We start from the raw sequence: 21,086 nt of genomic DNA, 5'->3' as shown, positions 1-21,086 counted from the left end.
GCTATAAAGGAAGCATGACTGGGGAGGCCTCAGGAAACAAAATCACGGCAGAAGGTGAAGGGGAAGCAGGCATGTCTTACATGGTCAGAGCAGGAAGAAGAGAGAGCAGGGGGAGGTGCTACACACTTTTAGACAACCAAATCTCATGAGAAGTCACTATCATGAGAACAGCAAGGAGGAAGTTTCTCCCCGTGATCCAATTACCTCCCACCAGCCCCCTCCTCCAACAATGGAGACACAAATCCAAACCACAATGACATCATAACGTCATAACACAGTGCATTGCTCAATTTATGGTGATGCTAGTGGAAACACACTTACTGTGCTGCCAGTTAAATAAAAGTATAACATAAAATTATATACAGTACATAACACGATTATAACTATGTTGCTGGTTTATGTATTTATTATACTATACTTTTTTAATCATTATGTGTGGTGTACTCCTTTTACTTATATTTTCTTAAAAGTTAAGTTTTACACTGTTGGTGGGACTGTAAACTAGTTCAACTATTGTGGAAGACAGTGTGGCGATTCCTCAAGGATCTAGAACTAGAAATACCATTTGACCCAGCCATCCCATTACTGGGTATATACCCAAAGGATTATAAGTCATACTGCTATAAAGACACATGCACACGTATGTTTATTGTGGCACTACTCACAATAGCAAAGACTTGGAACCAACCCGAATGTCCATCAGTGACAGACTGGATTAAGAAAATGTGGCACATATACACCATGGAATACTATGCAGCCATAAAAAAGAATGAGTTCATGTCCTTTGTAGGGACATGGATGAAGCTGGAAACCATCATTCTCATCAAACTATCACAAGGACAATAAAAACAAACACCGCATGTTTTCACTTATAGGTGGGAATTGAACAATGAGAGCACTTGGACACAGGAAGGGGAACATCACACACAGGGGCCTGTCATGGGGTGGGGGGAGGGAGGAGGCATAGCATTAGGCGGTATACCTAATGTAAATGATGAGTTAATGGCTGCAGCACAGCGACATGGCACATGTATACATATGTAACAAACCTGCATGCTGTGCACATGTACCCTAGAACTTAAAGTATAATAAAAAAAATTATATTAAAAAAAGTTAACTGTAAAACAGCCTCAGGAAGTTCCTTCCAGAGATATTCCAGGAAGAGGGCATTGACATTATAGGAGATAACATCTCCATGTGTGTTACTGACCCTGGAGACCTTCCAGTGAGATAAGATGTGGAGGAGAAAGACAGTGATGTTGATGATACTGACTCTGTGTAGACCTAGGCTAATGTGTGGGTTTATGTCTTAGTTTTTAACAAAAAAAAATTAAAAAGTAAAAATTTAAAAATTTTAAAAACAGGAAAAAGCTTACAGAATAAGGATATAAAGAAAAACATTTTTGTACAGCTGTATAATATGTTTGTGTTTTAAGTTGTGTTATTACAAAAGTCAAAAAGTTAAAGAAAATGTTTGTTTCTTAACTTTAAAAAGTTATAATCTAAAGTGAATTTATTATTAAAAGAAGAAAAATATTTTAATAAATTTTGCATGACCTACGTGTACAGTGTTTATAAAGTCTACAGTAGTGTCAAGTAATGTCCTAGGCCTTCACATTCACCCACCACTCACTCACTGAATCAACCAGAGCAACTTCCAGTATTGTAAACTTTATTTATCCTAAGTGTCCTATGCAGGCATATATTTTTTTATCTTTTATACCGTATTTTTACTGTATCTTTTCTATGTTTAGATACACAAATACCATTGTGTTACAATTGCCTACAGTATTCAGTATAGTAACATGCTGTACAGGTTTGTAGCTTAGAACCAATTAGCTATACCATATAGACTGGACATGTATAGGCTATACCATCTTGGTTTGTGTCAGTACAGCCAAGGATGTTCCCACAACAGAATTGTACAATGATACATTTCTTAGAACATATCTCCATCATCAAGTTATACCTTACTATATTTTGTTAGTTATCGAGACTGAACTTGACCTTACATTTCTGTAAAATACTCCTCAAAAGTCTCAATTAGTCTTTAAAAAAATCTAATCTACATTACCTTCTAATATCCTTACATTAGTAAACTCATTCAAAAATTAGATGTTTGATTACATTTATTATTTAATTTTAAGCACCCAAGTTCTTTCAAAATTAATCCAGTAATATACAGAAAGTGATATGCACAGTTCTGTCATTTTATATGCCTAGAATTGACAAACTATGACCCAGAGGCCAACCCTCATCTGCTGCCTGTTTTTGTAAATAGTTCCGGTGGGACACAGCCATGCCCATACACGATGATGGCTGCTTTCAAGCAATAGGGCAGAGTTGACTCGTTGTGACAGTGATCATTTGATTCACAAAGCATAGAATATTTACTAAGTGGTTCTTTTCAGAAAAAAAATTATGTGCAATATTCTGTGCCCTCAAATATATACTGTAAGCATGCAATAACAAACGGTATATTTTTTAAACCAAGATGCTCATTTTAAAAGTTCTGGGTATATATAACTTCACCTGTTTTGCCACATCTTCCTTATTATTAGTTATGCTATTACATAAAAGTATCTATATTGCCATGATACAATTTTTAAAACTTTACTTACTCGATTTTATATGGGCTGGTTATCTGCTAACATTGATTTCTGTGCTCCGTATGATGTCACCATCGTGGAACATGATGGAACACTGCTCCAAAGAGCCACATGGCCATATATTGGAATGGATTCTGTAAGAGTCAAAGGTAGGGATAAAAGGATTAATAATTATGTATTGAGTAATCCTCCCTTCCTCAGATTTATGGTTACCTACATACTTGATCATGCTATAAAAAAACAGGAAGACTCATATGGAGAAAACTATAAGTCAAGACTGAACTTCTTAGAGAAATCTTTTCTATAATCCTCAGAGTTCTCCATAATTTAACTCATGTCCTTGCTGACTAGAACTACATCATTTTGGAGAAAAAAATATCGTATATCATTTTGGAGAAAAAAATATCATATATCATTTTGTAAAACCTATAATGCTTCATATAGCTCTTTAGTAAAATGTTTTTCTCTTTATCACAAAATATCACAAAGCACATGTGATGTCAAATGTATTTGTTTGATATCAAGTTACTGACCAAGTCTAAAGAAGGTGTTGAAAATAAGTTGTAAACGTTTATTCTAAAAGTCAAGTGGCAAAGTCTCCACTCAAATATGAAGTAGTAAACCACAACATCACAATATAGTATAATATTTTAAGGTATATGTGATCTGAGGGGGGTATAAGCATGTCAACAGACTATATGATTGGAAAACCTAAAAATAGTATAACTTCTGTTTTTATAAGGGTAATCCAACTTACTATGCCATTTTAAAAAGTAAAGTAGTATAACTTTTATTTTATAAAATAAATTAAGAAACATCTTAACCAAATTTCAGTATGATCCAAGAATCTTTATGAAGCTTTGTGTTGAAGAAAAAGATTAAGGTTTTTTAGAAAAACTTACATTCAATTTAAAAGTTGATCCTACACCCATACAGCCACCAATCTTAAAATTGCTTCTTCTCTTTTTTTTCCTTTTTGTTTGCTTCTCTGCATCATATTTGTATAATACCCACTGCTTTAAATTTGATTTCACTTCCCATTTCCTTATCCAAAAAGAACATTTTCTTTTTCTTGGATATATTTTCCATTCTCTTTATGAACCTTCATCAACTCTACTAGGCACACTTAAGAGAGGCCCATTTCCTGAGCCCTTTTCCCTCTCCTGCCAGGAAACAAGCTTCCATCAATAACAACCACTATTGATGAATCCTGCAGGAGCATGAGAATGAAATTCGCAAGTACCATAAAAGACATAGGATGCGCATTTAGACCCATCTGATTCCCAAACGGATGGTCCTTGAGAAATTGCTATCGCTGTTTATCTACACCTGTTTGCTTCCTGAGCTTCTAAAAGGAGAATAAATAAGAGCTTCTAAGAATGTGCTTTAAAGTTAGTTATGCTCCTCTCTCCTTTACACCTCATGCCAGTATATTCCTTCAATTTTATCAATATGGGCCAATGTTCCTAGGAAGATAGCAGGCTAGCTTCTTCAGCAAACACCTAACAAGAGGTAACCAAAATATTTTTAAAATAAAAAGCTCTAATTCAACTCTCTTATTCAATTTTGCCCCAAGAGTCTGCCCCAAGATTCTGCCCCAAGTTAAGGAACATATACTTGAAAGTATAACAATGCACGTTTTTTCCATAACTGCACAGCAGAAATATTAAAAAATTAGGGCCTATCTATCCACATTATTGGCCTCTATATAGCCAAGTATGTCTTTGGGAAAACTTATGTCTGACCTTAGAATTTAATTCGCACATACTGAAATGGAAATGGATGCAAAGAATGTTATAAACTCTAAAGAACTTTCAGTTCAGTATACATATTTCATACAGCAAGAAACTGAGTCCCGGGAGACCGAATGACTTGCTGTGACCAGCAAGATATTCTAAGAACTGATAAGCATCTCCTTTAAAAATTTGAAGATTCTATACAGAGTTGTAGTGAACAATGAAATTCATTGTTCCAGTTGATAGCTCACAGCTGAGCCCCTCCTGAGAAATGCTTCCAATGGAAGAAAGCTGTCAGGGAGTGGCTCTCCCTTCCAGGAATCTGGCCTGCTTCCCTTCCAGAGTTGGAACATCTCCAAAGGGACATCCTGCCTCTAGAAGGCTCCCCATGGGATCCTGTGAGGCCACTGTTGCAACTGCATCACAGTCCAACTTCTCCCTCTGCCCACCCTGTTTTGATCTGCCCTCACTTCCATCAGGTGTTGTTCTTTAGAACATGCCCCAGTAAGGCTCTCACATGAACATTTCTATCTCAGTCTGCTTCCCAGGAACCTGACCCAAAACAATAGTGTATGCTGTTCCTTGAGAAAATGTGAGGTTGGGAAACACTTGGATTACATCGAAGCAGATTATTGCAAGATTTCTTTTAATTTGACAGTGTACACTACGAAACATCAACAAATACCCAGAGTTAACTGAAGTTATTTAACTATAGAACCCTTTTGGATATTGAACATCTCATGAGACTTGTGTTCTGTGGAATACGGTCTGGGAAACAGGATACAGTCACTCTAGCTCACTTTAGAATATAAGTATTGAAATTACTCATGTGAATATTTTCTATAATAGCAAAGAATGGAAAAAACCTAAATGTCCATCAGTAGGGGACTGTTTAAGTAAATTATAATACATGCATGCAATGTAATATAATGCATCCATAGAAAAGAATGGGAAGTTTTTTTTTAATACTAGCATGAAAATATATCCAAGGTGTATTTTTTAAGTAAAAAGAACAAGGTAACTCAACAGTGTTTATTTGGTTTCAGAAAGGGGGATGGTTAAATACATATGTGCATTTTTGTGTGTCTGCACAAAACATTACACTAGAAAATGACAGCACTGGTTGCACCTATAGAAGGGAATTGGAAGGCGCTTTGAACCGTTTGAAGTTTAAACCATGGGAATGTATTATCTATTCATAAAATTAAAATCAAAATACCACAAAATATTATATAGCACAGATTTAAATACTTTGTCTAATCATTTATGAAGAAAATTTGGGAAAAGAACTATGACATTCTCCATAAAGCTACTTAGACGATGAACTCTTGGAAGACAAAATTCATTTAGAATGCCCAAAGCATGACACAGTTTCTGAACCAAAGGAGACTGTAAATAATTTTTTTAATTGAATTCTGTTACCTCCAATGCAGCAGCAATTTAAGATAGTACCCCTGCTGTTGTTGTTGTTTTTTGGTTTTGGTTTTGGTTTTTTTACAATGTCTGAGAAACTCTAGCAATGGAGAAAAACTAGACCTTACATGAATATACTTTCCTGGACTGGGTTTCCTGTGATTAGCCTGTAGTTAGCAACATTTTAAAGTCTCCGGACCTGTGTTGTTGATCACAGTAGCCATTAACCACATGTGGCTATTTAAATTTATCTGTAAATTAACTAAAATAAAACTAGAAATTCACTTTCTCACTTGAGCCAGACACACTGCAAGTATTCAAAAACCACATGTGGTAAATGGCTACGATTTTGAAAACAGAAGACAGAACATTTTCACTGCAGAAAGCTCTGTGGGACAGAATAGATCCAGGTATAGACTTTGGTTTCAGACAAATCTGGGTTTGAAATCTGAATTAGCCCCTTACTAAGTGTAAGGTTTGGGACCAATTAATTTCTCAGGATCTCACTATTTTTTTTTTTTTTTTTTTTTTTTTGAGATGGAACCTTGCTCCATTACCCACGCTGGAGTGCAATGGCACAATCTTTGCTCACTACAACCAACATCCACCTCCCAGGTTCAAGCGATTCTTGTGCCTCAGCCTCCCAAACAGCTGGGATTACAGGTGTGTGCCACCACACCTGGCAAATTTTTGTATTTTTAGCAGAGATGGGGTTTCACCATGTTGGCCAGGCTGGTCTCAAACTCCTGACCTCAAGTGATCTGTCCACCTTGGCCTCCCAAAGTGCTGGGATTACAGGTGTGAGCCACCGTGCCTGGCCTCAAGAACCACACTTTTTTCATCTGTAGAATGGGGAAAATGGCAATTGTGAGGTGTAAGTGAGCTCATTCATAAAAGCTGCATAGAACAGGCCTTGACACACAGTGAACACTCAAAACTGTCACCTCTTATTAGCAGTTATCCAACACTGTGAATGTCACAGCTCACCACCAACCAGTCACCTCATCTATCACAATTATCCTACTCACCCTTCTCACAGGAAGATTAAAAAGTATCCACTAACATCCCTATAGTCTAGTTCATTAAAGTGCCAGTTTGCAATTAATAAAGCTTGCCCTAATTTCTTTTTCAGGAAAGTCTTGCTATGAGAAAAAAAAGTCACGTGAACTAAACCTGTGTTAGTGATGTGGCTAGTTTATATTCTGGTACAAGCTCTTTATCAGGCCAAATACTAGCAACAAACATTTTTATATTTGGATGGTAGTGGTCTTACTGGAAAGACATACTCCTTGATATGATTTGAACATTTTCACAAAAAGGAAGGCTGTCATATTTTGCCATGAAAAGGGCAAAGCCTAGTACAGAAGCATTGAAGGGGCAGAGACAAACTGAGGTAGTCAAGGTGAGGTTTCTACAGCTGGTAAATTTGAGCGAAGTTTTGAAAACATAAAAACCATGATGGGGAAAGAAAGGTAAGTAAAGAAGAATGATAAAGAAATAATACCAAGACAAAGGAAAGGGTAAGAAGGAAAAGAAGCCTTATAGCTTTAACCCTTCAAGAATAACGAAATATTTTCCTTTCATTCCATAGGCCAAGGCATTCTCTTTTAGTTGTAGCTTCCCACAACAGAATTTGTTAGGCCTGAATTTAGTAGTGGTCAATTTTGGCCTCTCAAGTACCATTATTATATAGTAGAAATTATATTTTATTTATATTATATATATTAATTACATATGACTATATATGTATGTCATACTTTTAAACTCTAAAAATAGATATAGAAAGCTATTTTGATGGTTTTCTGAACAGTTCCAGCATTTGCAGTTAAAGATAAATAAGTCCAGACAACAGAAAGTTCCCAGAAATGCTTTTAAAATTAATGTCCTTCTTTTGAATTCTTCAGGTATTTATATAAAAAGATTTGCATTAGAATTATCCTTCATCATAAAAATCAGCCAATTATTACTAAACAATTTTCCAGTGGTGCCTCTTTAGATAATTGTTTAACTATTAAAACGTACCCTGTAATTTATAACAGCCATTTTGACACCAGTCTCTATGTGTTCACTCAGCGCTGCCACAGAAGACATACCTTGTCTATTTTAGAACAAAATACCACCTGAGAATCTGTAATGATGCACATTTCTTATTACCTGCTGATAATAACCTATTCGGTGAAAAGGACACCTAATGATAGAGCACATCTCCCACTCACAAAAAGCTGGACTCAAACATTGCTATTGCATCTCACCAGCCCCTTACAGAAGCAAAGAGATGCGATGACCATAATCCTCAGGAATAACACTTAAATTTAAAAATCTAGGAACAGCTTATCTTTTATTAAGCACAAATGCACATTAGACTGCAAATCCTCCAGTACTCTTTCTCCAGACAGTTTCGCTAGACATGGCTGTCATTCTTCTGTTTATTATCCTTGCTGATTAGACCTCTAGCATCTCTTGTTCCAAATACTTAGCTTCGTATGAAATGTATCAAGTGATTTAGTCTGAACATTAGATCCCTGTGGCAGTCCCAAACGTCTTGTTTCTAAAACATTGCTTTCCAGTCTACTTTCTGACAAGTAAACTAACCTTCTCAAGTCTATATGAAAAAGCAATAGTGTTTATAAAACTGCTAAGGGGGAAGTTGTCTCTCTTAATGAAGTTTATTTGGCAACTAGCAGTGTTTGGACTCCTGAGCTCTAATGTGGTCAGTGTGGTTGCTTTTTTCTCCCTAGATTGGACAGAAGAACTTATCTTTTATAGCACTGCTGGTTCTTTCTTCTCCGCTTGGGCTGTACAAATTATGAGACAGAGCTAACAGAGATCCTGTCCTCACGATAGGAAAATGGTCAGTTTTAGTACTGTATCTCCTCTTTCACTGGCCTCATGAACTATTCTTATCAAAACCATTATTATAAGTAGATTGCCATTCTTGTCTTTATAATTTTTGCTTTTCATTTTTCTCTGCTTTATATCACTTCTATGCCTTTCAGCTTTTGTCTAAGGAAAATGGGTTTTGTAGACGTCATCCAACACTTGGCATGCATCATCCCTTCTGTGGGATTACAGATATGTCACAATCTTTAAGATTTTGACCCGTTCTACTGGGTGTACTTGTTGCAGGTTTCCCAAGATGGCTGCATTTTTTGTAGTCTAAGAGGTCAGATTTATTTGGAGGGCTTTTTTTGGCAGTGGCGGAGTGAAAAGTGAAGCGGTATAGAAGGCAGAAGTGAGTAACTTTTTTCTTGCACCAGAGCAATCCCTGAGTAACTAAGCCTGCACTATTAATTTACATGACCAAATTACTAATAATTTTTTTTGACAAATACAGAGTGAGAACAAAGAAAATTGAAAAATCTTACAGAATATATACATCATCTAGGTTAGAATACAATATAGAAAATTATCTCCATTCAGTTATAAAACATACTTCTAGGCAAGTAACATTAAATGTGGCCATGTGGTGGGACCACAAACATTCATTAAAAAATATACATTTAAGGAGTACAAAGGTAGTGCTGTTACATGGCTATATTGCATAGAGGTAAAGTCTGGGCTTTTAGTGTAACCATCACCGGAATAATGTACATTGTACACATTAAGTAATCTCTCATCCCTCAACCTCTTTCCATCCTCCAAACCTTTGGGATTCTCCAATGACTATTATTCCACATTCCATGTCCATGTGTACACATCACTTAGCCACCACTTCTAAGTGACAATAAACCACATTTCACTTTCTGTTTCAATTTGTTTCACTTGAGATAATGGCCTCCAATTGCATCCGTGTTGCTGCAAAAGACATGATTTTATTATTTTTATTGCTGAATAGTATTTCATTGTGTATGTGTATATATATGTGTGTGTTTTTATATATATATATAGATGGTGTGTGTGTATATGTATATATGGTGTGTATATATACACACGCACACCATAGAATCTCTCTCTTTGGATGTGTTGTGTAAATAATGGTGGAAATGTTCACCATCTATTGTTTTCTTATACTCCATACAGACTACCATCATTCCCATCTATTCATCATTAACATATTACAATTTCCAAAACTATAGTTCATGTAAAATTCAGATTGAGAACTTCTTAATGAAATTTGGAGCTTTCCTAATCTTATCAGAACCATGGAATGTACTGGGGTCTAGAGACTTGGACCCAAGGCTTGATTCTGTCATTAAACAGCTATGTGACGCTAGCACGGTACTTTATGTCTTTAAGTGTCAGTTACCTTGTCTTTAAAGTAAGGAGATTAGATTGGAGGTGTCTAAAGTCCTTTCCAGTGCCTAAGTAACATCTATAAAGATCACAGGTTGAAAACCTCAGCATATGATAGAATCCATCCATGTTATGTTGGCTCCCCGAACCACCAGATTCAACAGCAAAGGGAATTTCTCTGGTCTAATCATCTTAATTTTCAAGAAGAGAATAATAAGTGCAGAGAAATTAAATGTATTATTCAATTTTACATAAAGAGGTTAAATTGAGATTTAACAATGTGTTTTGGATCCCCACTTTAATTCTTCACCAGAAGTTCATTCAGCTAACATAGCAAAAGGCATATGCTATGCATTGTGCTGCTTCTCCATATTAATTTCAAAAGGGCTCTGCTTCAACCACAAAAATCCATGATTACAGTATGTTTGGTACTTGCACCTCCATATGTATTGACTATATCTAAAGTGCAGTTATTAGTAGATATTGAGGGATTTTTTCATTTCACAGCTTAGATCTAACTATCCTACACCATCACCAGTACCACCCAAATTTTACTACATTGTAATTTGCTCCAGTCCGTTATGTCCAAACAGCTACATTCTGAGTCAGAACGATAAATTGAACATCCTACCTACAATTGCTCTGCAACAACTCCTTTTCATCCTGGCTCACTTTAGTTCAATTATCACCTCTACCTTCGAGGAGTAGGAAGATGGGAGTTTCACCATCTCCTTGCACCAATGGGAATCCACCACACTTTTGCTTTTATACTGCTTGGCACATAGGTAAATACTCAATAAAAATGAATGGTCATTATTATTTTTGTCTTCGTTACTTTACTGAATAGCTGTGCCAACACTGGCATTCTCATCATCTCCCAAAATTTAAAACAAAAAAAAAGTTTTTCTGAGCCCTGTATTAAATTTGATGTTTACTATAGATTTTTCATAGATATACTTTAGTCAGTTTTGGAAAATTCCATCTATTCTTATTCTTCTCAGAACTTGACATTAACTTTTCCTGTATCGTCAAGATTTTTTTGATAGATGTTCTGATGTTGAGCCATCCAGACAATCCTCAAATAAACCATATTTAATTGCAGCAAGCAGTCTTCTGCTGGGGAGGGTTGTGTTGCTGGTTTGTTTTACTGTTATGTTAGCTAATGCTTTATTTAGTATTGAAAAATGTTATTGAGTTTTAAAAAATCTTGGTCTGGCAACTTTGCTGAACTCATTTGTTTTAGTAGCTTGTTAATTTGTATGGCTTTCATCTATAATGAAAATTTTACCTCCTCTCTTTTAAACTTTATAATTCTTATTAATTGCACCAGCAAGGTAGCACCCTCTATAGGAAGTGTGCATGCTCAGGAGAGAAACCTGAGTTCAAGCTTCAGTTCCACCACTTCCTACTGGTAGTCCCTGCACCAGTCACCACCCTTTCTGGTGCTTCAGTTTACTTATCTGAGAAGTGCAAAGGAAAGTATCTCATGAGTTTGAGAAGGCTACATATGTTAACGTACTTGGAACTATGGATGAAAATAAAGATTAACTATTGAAATATTCATGGTATGAAGTTAAGAATCAAAGACACCTAACCCAACTCCGGACATTTAGGACAATATTCCCAGAGAAGCCATTATCAGACTGAGACTTCTGGACGAGGTAAGTGAGGAGAAGGGGGCAAGGAAGAGACAGACACTGGATGAAGTAGTGCATTTCCAATAAGAGGAACGTGTCCAAATGTTTGGCTATGAAAGAAAGTGTGTTGTGTTCAGGGGCTGGCAGTAGTTCAGTACCCTGGACACTCAGCTCTTTACTTGCAAACAATAATTGTTGCACTAGATAATAAGTTTCTAAAGATAATCATGTGTGTTGCGTCTTTTTATCCTTCACAGCACTTGGCAGGGAGTCATGTACAGAGAAAGTGATCAGTAAGTATCCACTATTGTTTAGAACTTTTGGTGTGCTGTTAGCTTCTTCGGATTAAACACCTTAGCCTGGAAGCCATGTTTTATAAATTGCAGTGGCTCAGAGTAATATGGCTTGACTTAAGAAAGGTCAAGGTTTAGAAGATGAATGCCTCAATATCAAGTCAAATAAGCCATCAGCATAATCACATCTTTCCAGTTTTAGAGGTTCATTACAAGGATCTTGCTTTTCAGGGGTAGAATCGAAAGATACCAAATACAGATTTTAATCTGATATTTGAGGTAACTACAAATTTTTTAACAGCATAACAAGAGAAGAAACTATATTTCTTCTCTTAAACCCTCAAGAGAAGAGATACTAAATAAATTAAATTTCAGCAATACCATTATTTTCACACAATTTCTCATCTCTTTTTTGTCCTACTGAAATAACTTCTCAAAATATTCAGCAAATAAAATTAAGAAAATGAAAGGATTTCTGTTTGAAGGAATTTAGAGAATAGGGTGTGACTTGTTTCAATTTCCTTTCATTTACTGAAGCATTTACTTTGCAAATTTATAAAATTATCCCCCCATATTAAAACTGGCACAAAATACTAAACAAACCTATTTGTTTTCAGGTCTCTAAAGTTCATACTCCTAATAAGGAAGGTAAAGATCCTATTTGTTACCTGGCCAAAGTACACCCTCAGAAAATTCTATTTCCCTTTCTGACCCTGACAATAAGAAATACGCTGTGAATAGTTTCCCAAAAGCCATGTGATCACCAGTAATATACTATGAGTCAAATATAGTCAAACTCATTTTCTCAGAACCTTATCTAACTTGACCCCTCGGGAATATATGTTGGATCATTGACAACAAGAATAACGTTATAATAGGTCTACTCTGTGCCAGGCAAGGTGTTAGACACATAAGGATTCAGTGTTTCTCAAACTTCAGCCCTTCCAACTCCACCATCACAATTCTTGTCATCTATGACCTTTAGCATACACCTGTGGAAGAGGCAATATGAACACAGGTAAATACAGTGAAACACTGCAGATACTATGAGAGAAATATCTATCAGGTGGAGAACTCACAAAGAAAAGGTGCGAGGCAAGACAGGAGGTAAAGATGGCATCTGGCCGGAAAATGTCACAGAGAAAGTGAGTCTTTAAAGACGAATATGTAAGAACAAGCATATAAGGGATTAAAATCCCTCTAGATAGCAGCAGGCAGAGCAAGTATGACAGGCAGGCAAGGGATAGGAGGTGTGGCCTTCTCTTTTGAAGACCTGGGAGCTGGCCAATCCCTCCTAGAAGGCCTTCCCGAACATCTCCTCTTTCAGGGTGCTTAGCTCAGTGACAGTCCTTCTGATTGTCTTATGTGATCCTAAACCATCTATATATACATTTGCCTCCTGGGGAAAAAGCCTGACCACTTGTTTTAACCAATAATTTTTACTTAACTCACAAACTCAAATCTCTTGTACAAATAGTTCATCCAATCTTCAATCTAGCACTTCTAATCACTTACAGGACATTTTAAGTAGTTTGTTCCACTTCTAGCTCTATTGTGATATTTCTAAAATCAAGTTCATCCATTCCCCTACCTTGCCCCATGTGTTAGCTGTAATATATATCGGTTCCTAACATGTTTATCTTTCCTAACTCTCGTGGTTAAAATCTTGGGCATCCTCTGACTCTTCCCTGTGCTCTGCTCCCCCCACTCAATCCAGACCAGTCAAGTATTTAGGTAGGTGCCCAACCCATATTAGGCACTCAAAATTATTAACTGCTGAATTGCCAAAATCAATTCAATGAATAAATAGAACACTGGTAAATCAAATCTTCCTTGAAATTAGCTTGTCTTTCTATTCTCCATTCTATTTGCAGTACCCTACTACTTAGCATCCATTAATCCATTCATTCCCTCATTCATTTTTGCTTTAAATATTGCTTTAAACACTCAAGCAAATATTTGTTGAGAGACTACCATATGCCTGGCACTAATAGGTGATGGGGATATAACAATGAATAAAATAACAAAACTGCATAAATTGGACTTTCATATTCATATTCTAATGAAGGAGATGTTAATAATCAAATAATTCAATAACACATATAAGTCCATAGTTCCTTATATGAAAATATTAAATCAAAAAAACTCTAAAAACTGAAAGTTTCTCCTTAATTCACTGGTTAACAAAACACACACTGAACTAACATTAGACTATGTGTAAGCTGTATTTATTCCCTTTTGAGGAAGTACCTGAATAAGCTTGGTCGTTACATGATATATAGTAAACACACTATATTACTTTCCAAAATCTGAAAAATAATTTGAATTCCCAAACAGGATTGGGACAGGGAGTGCTGGGGAGGCTGCAATTTGAAGTACATCAGTCAAGGATTACTTCATTGCAACAGGGATATTTGAGCCAAACCCCAAAGCAGGTATGGGGAAGAGGGTGATATCTGAGAGAAAAGCATTCTAGGAAGAAGGAACAGCAAGGTAAAAGACTCTTAGACAAGAGCATAGTAGTATGGTTGATGAATAGAAAAGGTGCCAGTGTAACTGACTCAGTGAGCTAAGGAAAGAGTAGTAGATGGCAGACATCAGGGGTACAAATCACTTAGAGACTTAGCATCCACTGTAACAGAATTTGGCTTTTATTAGAGTGAGATGAAAAAACCATGGGGGGTTTGGAATAGAGGAACGGCATAACCTGATTAATATTTTAACAGGATTATCCTTTGTGGTGGATAATCTCCAAAGACAGTTACCATCAATCAATGTCTTCCTCCCATGAACATGCATGACACTCTACTCATCAAGAGGTGGAATCTTTGTCCTCTCCCCTTCAATCTGGGTGGTCTTCTGACTTGCTTTTCCCAAAAGAATAAAACAAATGTTACAGTCTGGAAATTACATATCCAAGCCTTAAGTGATTACAGCTCCAACTTCCTCTCTTATAGAAGTTGGTCAAGTTGTGAAGAGTCTGACAACCCTGAAACTATCATGCTGTGAGAAAGTCCAGTTTAGCCATGTGGAAAGACTAAGAGGAGGAGAGCCAAGGGGCCCATACAACAGCCAGAACTGAGGCTCTCTATCTGTGACTTAATGTCTGAGCCATCTCAGACATCCCTTGACCATTGAGTCATACCAGCTGAGGCCACATACATTGCAGTGTAGATACAAGTCATTCTCTTTGTAACTTGTCCTAATTCTTAGGTTTGAGAAAATAAAATGGTTCTTATTTTACACCACTAAGTTTTGGAGTAGTTTATTATATGGAAATTAGTAATTGACATTGAAACTACTGTGAGACTGAGTGGTGGGAAGACACCTGGAGAGAGGCAAGGACACTGTCAGTGAAGGCCAGAAACACAGTGATGAAATAGTTCAACCTAAGACTTGCTAGATTGGAAAATAACTGTTCTCATTCTTGCCTTTCCAGGCAGCAAAAGATTCTCCAAGAAATAAGTAGTTTCAGGGCAAAGATCAAATCCAGGGTGTACTATTACATGTGCTCTCAGGTTGAAGATCCAATCAGTTGTATGGCAGGGAGGCCCTTCATTAAGAACTCTGAAAGATTTAAAGTGGTGCCTCATAGACCTTTCTAACTAGGCAAAGGGCTTCTAAAAATGCTAAGGGTTTCTATGGCATCTCGACTTCCCAACAAATTAAAGAGGAACTTGTCTCAAGGATTTGAGACAAGTCGTCTTTTATCTAACGAAGTGAATGAACCTCAATAAAATTCATAGGAAGCCCCCCAAATTTTAAATATCATTGAACTTAAAAACAAAAAGCAGTTAAACAAAAGTGAGTATACAAAAGGTCTCTAAATTATTAACGCTCTAACATCAGGAAGCAGGCTACACCAATGCAAAGAATAGCAAAAATTATTTCTCATAGAAAAGAAAGAAAGAATGAGAAAAGGAGCCCACAGTACAAAAGGTAAAGTTAAAAGCCACAGAGAACGATTCCTAGGGAACAAATTTAAACCTTAATCAGGAAGATGTATTGCTTCCAGAGCAAGAACTTAGGACATATGCCGGCTCTATTTAGACTTGCTATGGACTAGCGACTGTTATATGCCTTCTATTGTCTTGTTTTGAAATTGTATTGTTTAAAGCAATTGTCCTATTTTTGTTTTACTGTTGTATGTTGGGACAAGGGGAAGGTCACAGATAACCTATCTTTTTAGTTACAGGTTTCTACACTCAAGAAACTACATCAGAGAAATATCATCCTCATCTGGAGATCCAGTTTAGAGACTTAAAGTCTGAGTTTGATACCATAACAAGATAAGCTATAGGGGATCCTGAAAGTCAATAATTAGTTCAATGGTACAACTATTTGAGACCAACATGATGTAAAGTCCAAGTTAGCCATGTATAGAGGTCACATAAAGAGAGATGGATGCCTGGCCAGCATGAGCTTTCCAGCTATCCAAGCCGATGTTCTAGACATGTGAAGGAAGACGCCTTCTTGAATATCTCATCTCCAGCAGCCTAGGAGGAGTCAAGCAGCCGAAAGTAGCCCAGATTACAAGATCATGATAAATAACAAATTATTGTTATTCAAGTCACTAAGTTCTGGGGGTGTTGTTTTGTTTTGTTCTTGTTTTATTGTTATTGATCCTTTTGATGCAGGGACAGGTAACTGAAACACTGTGGCTGCCATGTTGAGAACAGGCTGTAGTGGAGATGAGGGGACAAGCAGCAGGCACTTTTGCAATAATACTGTGAGACATGACAGCAACTTGAACCCAGGTGACAGCAGTGAAAAAAAGGGTGAGAAGAGACAGGATGTGGCGTATATTTTGAAGGCCTAGCCAAATAATTTGGTGGCAGATTCAACGTGGAATATGACATAAAGAGACGTTAAGGACAAATCCAAGAGAGACTGATTGATTATCTATGGAACTAAGAGAATGAAACTGCCATCAAGCCAGATGAGGAAGAAGGTGGAGTAAGCAGATATGGCAGTAAAGGCAGGAATCCAGTAAGTATTAGGCATCCAATCAGAGATGGGTGAATAACAGATAAATAGACGGCTAAATGAGTCTGGAGTTCAGGGGAGAGGTTATGGCTAGATTCACATGTACATTTGTGAATCATCAATGTAAGAAGGGATTAAAAACCATGACACTAGATGAGATCACCAAGACAGAGAGTACAGATAGAGAACAGGCCTAAGGACTGAGCCCCCAGACTGCTGTATTTACATGTTAGGGAAATTAGGAACCAGCCAGAGACTGAAATTGTTGCTGGTAAAGTAAAAGGAGACTGAAATTGGTGCTGGTAAGGTAAAAGGAAAATAAGGAGAAGGAGAGTGGCTTGGAAGCCACATGAAGATCTCTCAGGTCCTGCTGAAAGGATACATAGGAAGGGACCCAAGAACTAACCACTGGATTTAATAAAAGGGATGTTCTTGGTACCCTCGACAAGTGTATTTCTAGTGGAGCAGTGGACATGACAGCCTGCCTGGTTCAAGAGAGAATGGACAGAGGAAAACTGGAAACAGAGAATATAGTTAATGTTGTAAGTTTTCCTGTAAAATGTGGGCAGAAAAAACAGATATAGAAGTGAGGAGAAGCATGAGGAGAAAAACATGAGTATTTTTTAAAAATGGTAGAAATTATAGTATGGCTACATGGTATTGGGAAAGACCCATCAGAGACAGAGAAAAAAAAATGGTGATGGGGAGAAAGAATGAATTACCAGAGTTATGTCCTTGAGCAGATAATGAGAATGAAACTACACTCCTAAATTAGCTGTGACAGATTTTTAGCTGGTTTCCTTATTTCTAATTATCTTTTCTTCAATAAATTCTACCTCAAACTAATTTCCCTAAAATGCTATCTTTATTACAGTATTCCAACATTATTTTGCTATATTACTTATGTTTCCTACCTCTTTTACAGGTGTCTGCTTAGCTGTCAAACACCTGAATGATGACTGACTCTTACTGAAGTCAATCCTAATAGACTCTGACCAACCCTCTGCTAAGCACATGGAGCACATTGTCCTTACTCAAAATATAAGTGTACAGGCAGACACATAAAAAGGAGTTTACAGACATTCAATTTGTTATGAGGGAATGCAGACTGCACCAGAAGAATTCATGTAAGGGAGAAAATAATTCTGCCTGGGCAGTAGATGGGGACAGAAAATGTTATAGAGGGTTAACATTTTGAACAGGACCCAGGAAGGCTGACAAAGAATGGCAAGTGTGTCTGGAACACTGAGGCAGGATGACCGTAGCTGAAGAGGAGACTTCACTGCAGAGGCTACCCAAGCCCTTTTAGAGCTTATTTCCCACTAGTCCCCAGTGGGAAACCTCTACAGAAGTTAGCCCAGGCTCTTTACTGCTCCCCATCCCACTCCCTGTGCTTTGCTTTAAGCACAGTAACCCATGGTAATCCAGAAGCCAAAGGGAGGCTGTGGGAAAGAAGGCTGAACTATATATCCCAACTGAACAACACACACCTCTGGCGTACCCTACAACTTTCCCAGGGGTTTGTGGGCATAGAGGGATCTAAACGAACCAATTTCAAGATCCATTACTTGCACAGGAGCCTCTTTTACCAGAGATATGCCCGATATGTGCCCAAAGCAAGCAGATTTCTGGCAAGTTCTCCTTCCTCACTTCCTCTTTCATAATTACCCTTTAGGAAAAAAATGCCTGTCTCTCCCTATCCAGAATCTTAACACGTGTCTTGCCTCACCAGGATGCCAAATAAAGGGGCGATTTGAAAAGTTGATATGAGACATCTTTAATCAAAGCATTGACATATCTACTTGTATGATATGTATTTCCAATGTTGTTTTAGTTTTATGCTTAATAATCACTTACCAAAAATTAATGGTTCCTTTGATTAATTTTGTAATGATAGTATTTTAAATAACGTAAGCAAGAATAATTTTCACAATAAAAATCCTTCAAATAAAAGATCAAGTTTTACATACTTATTTTTGTTGCAGACGAGTCAGGAGAGCAAATAACCTAAAAATATAAAATCTTTATCAAATGTTCAATTAAGAAATAATTATTTGATAATTTTAGAGGTCAGTGCTAACAGTGTGCAAGGACTACTTTGTCAAATTTCTATTAGAAGGAACATGAGCAAAATACCCGGGAAGGAGAAGTAGCATTCAGTGGTATAAAGGACCAAAGACCCTCTCTGGGCTCCTTTTGTGTGTCACAATGGCAAGCAGAGCTCACCCCCACCGCCACCCCTCCCCATCAACCTTACAACCATCATATTTTCCTGTTCTAGAACCATTTGCAGTTTCAATTCCCTCATTTCACAAAATAATTTGTCACTTTCCTCATCTTGTCTGCATCCCGTCAGCACTTGGAGGAACCATTAGCATTTAGAGAAGAAACGACCGTGTATTACACGCAGACTTTTAAGAAATCCAATTTTATATGGTCTATATAGAGTCTTCTGCCCCTACAGTGGGCTGAAACACTATGAAATAAGTGCATACAAATACTCTGGCTCTGGATGTGAAATGTGGACAAATAATATCATTGAACTAAACTGAGATCAAAGAGCCTCTTTTTCTTCTCTTTCTGACTCCAGCACTAAACAACTTTTTTTATTTAAAAAAGGGCAATATTCTGCCCAGGCGCGGTGGCTCAAGCCTGTAATCCTGGCACTTTGGGAGGCCGAGGTGGGTGGATCACAATTTCAGGAGATTGAGACCATCCTGGCTAACATGGTGAAACCCTGTATCTACTAAAAATACAAAAAAAATTAGCCAGGCCTGGTGGCAGGCATCTGTAGTCCCAGCTACTCAGGAGGCTGAGGTGGGAGAATGGTGTGAATCTGGGAGGCGGAGGTTGCAGTGAGTGGAGATTGCGCCACTGCACTCCAGCCTGGGAGACAGAGCAAGACTGTGTCAAAAATAAATAAATAAATAAATAAATAAAGCTATATTCTTTTACATAGGCAAATTAATAAATAGCATTAAATCACCCCAAATGGTGACCAGGGTCTATTTCAAGGTAAGGATAGCAGCATTTTAGTTTTCAGTACACTGAACACCTGAGTTTTCTTAGAAGAGAATACATATGATATCCAAAAAGGAGCATTAACATTAGAATCAGGATAAATCTCAGTGGAGTGTCTGTCTTACCCAGTTGTGTCCTAACGCAAGTGAAACTCTGCATGCCTTTTTTTTGTTTGTAAATTCAGGATAAAAATGCAATGGTTATTCAAATTCAGTGAGGACATACAGATGAAGGGCCAGTATGGTGCCTGAAACATAGCACAGGCTTCCTCTTTGTAACTTTCAAATTCACATGAGGTTCCTGCTGGAATGGCACTGTTAATAACAATAATTTCTGTTTCAGGCTTTCTGTCAAGATTTCTTAGCTACTTATGCTTACCTAGTCAATACAGTCTGGAAGCTGAGTAAAAAGTAGCCCTTGTCTGCCCACAGCTGTTAACAAATAGTACAGTACAAAATATACATACACACACATATACACACATATACAGTATATATACACATATATAGGCATATATGCACACATATAGACATATACTTGATAGTATTTAATTACTGAAATACACCATCAAGTAGGTGTTAGTTAATGCATTCCAGTACTCACTAAAAAACAATTTTTCCTTCAACTCCTCTGTGGAATGTTTCCATCCAACCCGTTCCTATAGGACAGCAGCAAGTATTTAAGCGATGTTTAGTGTCAGTAGTCTCATGCAGTTACTGTAATCACTGGGTAAGTGAATCAAAGAGCTAATATTGAGTAAAAGAATTGGCTTCTTGCCAACCCTTCTACCATAACGCCTTCTGAAAAGAGGACGTCCCAAATGGTTAACCATATATCATCATCGGTTGTGATATTATGGAAACCTCTTCTCTGACCTCTCCATGAACCCCAGCCTTCTAGTTGTGTGGATGAATGGATACATAGATAGGCAGAGACAGATATCTAGATCAATCCACATTTGCCTACTATTTGTCAAGCTCTCTCAGCAAAAAGTGATGCAAATTAGACAAATGTTTTCATTCGGGGACCATAAAGGAAATTTCTCCAACGAACCAAACACATATTGATACTCAAATGAATATTATTTGATTAGAAAAATAATCTTTAAATATATAATAATGTCAATTGCACGAGTGCCATACAAACATTACTTTACAA

General features: G+C 37.1%; 1 protein-coding gene across 5 annotated transcripts in view; it reads right to left on the bottom strand.

Moving 5' to 3' along the window:
* Nucleotides 1–21,086, bottom strand: part of IL15 (interleukin 15) — a 98,380-nt gene that overhangs the window by 74,079 nt on the left and 3,215 nt on the right. For all 5 annotated transcript variants that reach the window (NM_001287676.1, XM_074039133.1, XM_045391839.3 and 2 more), the window contains 1 exon segment: nt 2,622–2,743. The gene's annotated coding sequence lies outside the window, so the exon portion shown is untranslated.

Source organism: Macaca fascicularis, chromosome 5 (genome assembly GCF_037993035.2).
Source record: "Macaca fascicularis isolate 582-1 chromosome 5, T2T-MFA8v1.1".
Taxonomy (NCBI): Eukaryota; Metazoa; Chordata; class Mammalia; order Primates; family Cercopithecidae; genus Macaca; species Macaca fascicularis.
The sequence above is the reverse complement of the archived record's forward strand: the minus strand, read 5'-3'. Positions and strand labels throughout refer to the sequence as shown.